At 47.3% G+C, this 4,116-nt stretch overlaps 2 long non-coding RNA genes across 2 annotated transcripts; one reads left to right on the top strand and one right to left on the bottom strand.

The window, feature by feature from the left end:
• Positions 1-1,108: 1,108 nt before the first annotated feature.
• LOC110391310 lies at positions 1,109-2,063 on the bottom strand. The gene is made up of 3 exons (XR_002434041.1): positions 1,938-2,063; positions 1,756-1,838; positions 1,109-1,615 (listed from the first exon to the last, which is right to left on the bottom strand). It is a non-coding gene; the product is annotated as an uncharacterized LOC110391310 (long non-coding RNA).
• Positions 2,064-2,924: 861 nt separating this feature from the next.
• LOC110391309 lies at positions 2,925-4,108 on the top strand. The gene is made up of 3 exons (XR_002434040.1): positions 2,925-3,258; positions 3,672-3,752; positions 3,910-4,108. It is a non-coding gene; the product is annotated as an uncharacterized LOC110391309 (long non-coding RNA).
• Positions 4,109-4,116: the final 8 nt, after the last annotated feature.

Below are 4,116 nucleotides of genomic sequence, written 5' to 3' on the forward strand. Positions count from 1 at the left end.
ACTAAATTACCTCCACAGGTGAAGGTTTTCAAGTACATCTGATACTAGAGGACCTGTTTCTCTGTACATCTTTTCAAAATAGAGTAATTGCTAAAAGGACAGTCTTATTGTTCTTATTTCTTACTATTGAAGGGAGAATCTGCTTTTTGCTAAGAGATATATAAACACAGCATCCAGGAAAGGAATTACCCCTTAAGAATTCATACTTAGGAGACAAGAGAAGGAGGCTCAGGAGCTGGGTGGCTTCATCTGATCACACACAGACATCTCCATCACAGCTAGTCTTCCTTGGGTCCCTCTCTGGCCAATGAAGTGTGTCTCTGCTGGGAACGGATGCATGACAGCCCCCTGACTGCTCCCCGACAATGACAACAAGCTTGCATCTTGCATTAAAGACATGTATTAATTAAACATTTCTTCAAGGCAGCAGGAGGGAGAGATTCCCCCAAAAGCTCCCCCTGTGACTCAGCAGTGTTACCCCCATCCTGCATGGCACGATGGAACACATCAGAAGAGGCAGGGGCGGGGTGTACCTTTGGTGTAGGAGTGACTCACAAAGATCTTCAAAAAACACAAATCTGAATATGAAGAGGAAAAGGAGCCCTCTGAACAGTGACACAGCACCCAGGTTCTGAACGCATCACAGGAAGCGTGGCCACATGTGGAAAAAAACTCCACTGGTGAGCCACAGGAACACCTCTGTACTTAGGAGGCAAACATCTGAGTTCCTGTTTGGAATCTGGGAATGACCCACAGTAAAATAATGCTATCAGGGCAGAAGACAGAGGTAAATTGTCCCTACTAAGGGAGGCAATGGCCCTTCCTGGATGATCCTGTACTCAGCTTGTACAGGTTCTTCAAACACATCTCAGAACACAAGATGCTGTGGGTAGGCAACTATGCTCCATGGCAGAGTGACAATCCAGTCCCCAGAAACATGCAAACTTCCTCATTTGACAACAGGTCCCCTTCCCATCAAACCATAGTGAAACATTAAAATCAGGAATTTTCCCACTTTGGTCACAGTGCTGTTGTAAGGCAGAAGCAGCTCGCTTCAGCACCTCACAAAACATGGGACAACTTCAGCCATCCACAAGGCATGCCCAGAGCTTCAGCTCCTCACCCATGTTCCCACACCAGGAAGGGAAGCCAGGGACTCCCCACAGCTCCTGATCCCATTGCAAAGACAGCGTGGATTCTCTTTAGACTGAGAAGAATAAACTGACAACAGAAGGAGCCCACACAAGCAGCGTAAGTTTCTCAACGGGAGTTTGACATAGGCCTTAGGGACCACTGTTCACATTTGCTTGATGCTAGTTCAAGACACAGATACTTGTCATGTTATTTAATCAACGAAATCCATTTTTTCATTATTTCAAAAAAAAACTTCTCTACTTTATGCTGACATCACAAGTCTGAAAACCTCAAAGTAAGCCTAAGTTGCCCCATTCTACAAGGCTTCACACTGCCTTTCCTTCCTTACTCACCAAAAGGCTTTGAGGCCCGGAAAATGAAATGAACCCGGGGATAAACAGACAATTTTTGCCCATTTTCTCACACAACAGCACTTCCAGCAGATACCGGGGCTGGGTTTCTGGCATCCAGGAACAGGAGGCTTATTTGCAAAAGAGGAATACAACAACACATCACAAATTACAGTAGAGCCAGGAAATAACAACACAAGACACAAATAACACCAGCCCAGGGAAACGGTTGTTACTGTATGTGCAAAGCTGCAGGAAGCCCAGCACTTACCAACGTGTGAGTGGTCACTAGAGGCAGCAGCAAAGGCCCAGAACGTTGAGGCATAGAAGAGGTTTTTAGCAGGGCGGAAGTCCCTGTGGTTGTTGACAAGAAAACAAGAATTCAGTTCACAAAAACAAATTGATCTCCACGAGACTGCAAGGGCCTTTCATTATGGCTATCACATCACCGACCTCCTGCCTTGTACACAGCAGCTTTTGCTCAGAAATTATAAAGAATTGTAGAGAACAGCCAAGCTGAAGAACTCAGTTACAGGTCAGCAATACACAGATCCTGAGATGAGAAGTGCACATCGATCAGTCTGTAAACAGAATAGAATAAAATACGCTAAAATAAACACTCCTGCATGAAATACAACTTTCAGTCCATGTCATTGGCACGGGACTTGTCCCTGTTATCTGCACATGTGGACAAGATGTGAGTGCCCCAAATGGCAGAAAGACAGCACTTTGTGGCAGCTGATTTGATTTCAAGCATGAACATTGTCAGTCTGCACCTCAGCAGAAGACACTGCAGCAAAATCCCTCAGGCACCATTATAATCAACGCTACAACAATAAAAGAACCCAAGTTCTGCATCACAAATGAAGAGCTGCAGAAATCGTTCTGTACTGAACCCCAGATCTTCACAGAAGAGGGTCCTGATGACATCACATCCAGGGCCTCCATGTCTTTCTTGCAGTGAGGAGCCAGTTGCTATCTCCTTTCCTAACATCCAGAAATACATCTCCATTTCAGCCCGTCGGAGAGGCTCATATCCTTCAGTGTTTCTGCACCATCCTCCTGGTACCAGATTAAACTGAACAAACTGCGGTAAAATTTATCTAGGAGAAGCTGAACTAATTTGAGGATTGTGGGGGTGGTGCAAGCAGCAATTAGGAAGCCCACTACTACTAATGCGGCTCCCACTAACAGGTGTTCTAACTAACAGGTTTTCTAACCATGCAGGAAAACACAGATATTTGTCAAGCCATCCAAACTGACCCCTGCTCTCACCAATTTTCTGTGAGGCCTTGACAATCTCCGCAATCCTCTGTCTGGTTTTCTGTATTGCAGATGTTGCATTCTTACTGAAATCCAGACAACAGAATCCCTGTTCTTGCAATTCCTCCTCTACTTCCAGACATCCTTGCCCATGTAGAGCGAGGAGGTTANAAAAAATCCCCATGACTCTCAAAATATGTTTCATAACAATGATAACCAGGAGCTCACACATACTGAGGGTGTTGACAAGCAATTAGGAGCCTGGATCCCTCTGGTTCCAGGGCTGGGCAGCGTGTCAGGGCATCACCGTTCAAAGCAGGCCCTATAAAAGCTCCCACTCTGCATGCCTAGTGGTGGAAGGGGAGAGAGGAAGCTCTCCCATTGTACCTCTCTGTATTCACTCACTTCTTCTTTCCAGTCGCAATCACTGCAGCACCCACCACACCCGCTGCCACCACCCAAACCAACCAAGTCACCAGCAAAGACATCTCCTGCCACAGCCCGCATCCAGGTAACCCAGCTGAGGGGAGGCAGGGGCTCTGCCTGCACTGCTGATTTCCTTGGAACAACAGGAATTAGAGGCTGTCCTGAATGCAGGCATTTGGGGATGTGAGGACAAGAGAACAATTTAATCTTTCTCAGAGACCTGCCAGTGAGGGGATGAAACAATCTAAAGAGCTCAGAATTTATGAGGGTGCTGCTAAGAAATTCTGAGCCCACAGACAGCAGGTTCCATGGCTGGGCACCTCAGCAATACAAGCACACCTCACATCAGAATGTCAGGATACTGCAACTCAAAATGGGCCCTGCAGGGTCTCCCTTGTGCTGGTCGCAAGTTTTTCCATGGCTTTGCAGGTGTGGGAGAAGGTTGTCTTGATGTATCTCACTGCATTCATCCATTTTTCTATCCACTCACAACAACAGCAGAACCTACCACACGCACTGACACCACCCAGAGCAGCCATGTCACCAAGAAGGACAACTCGCGATGGGGCACGGATGCAGGTAACCCAGCACTGGGGAGGCAAGGGCTCTGCCTGCAGTGCTGCTGTGATTGGAAGAGGCCAAATTAATGTCTGTGCGGACAACAGGCATTTCAGGATGCAGGAACATGTCTGCAGCTGGACCTTTCCTCCTTCCTCTCTCTCCTTTCTTCCTGCAGGAACAAGCAACGAGAACCCAATGAATTCATGCTGTAAATTCATCCTGTGGGTTAACCTGCCGTGTGCCTGCCTCCTGCTCCTCACTGCCATAACCATCACCATCTGCCAAAGTAAGTCGCACCCTCACACCCTGCAGAGCTTCCTGCAGCCTCACACCAAAGAGCACAGCCCGCTCCTCCAGGGGAATGGGCTCTCTGCCTATTGCC

Source organism: Numida meleagris, unplaced genomic scaffold (assembly GCF_002078875.1).
Source record: "Numida meleagris isolate 19003 breed g44 Domestic line unplaced genomic scaffold, NumMel1.0 unplaced_Scaffold345, whole genome shotgun sequence".
Classification (NCBI taxonomy): Eukaryota; Metazoa; Chordata; class Aves; order Galliformes; family Numididae; genus Numida; species Numida meleagris.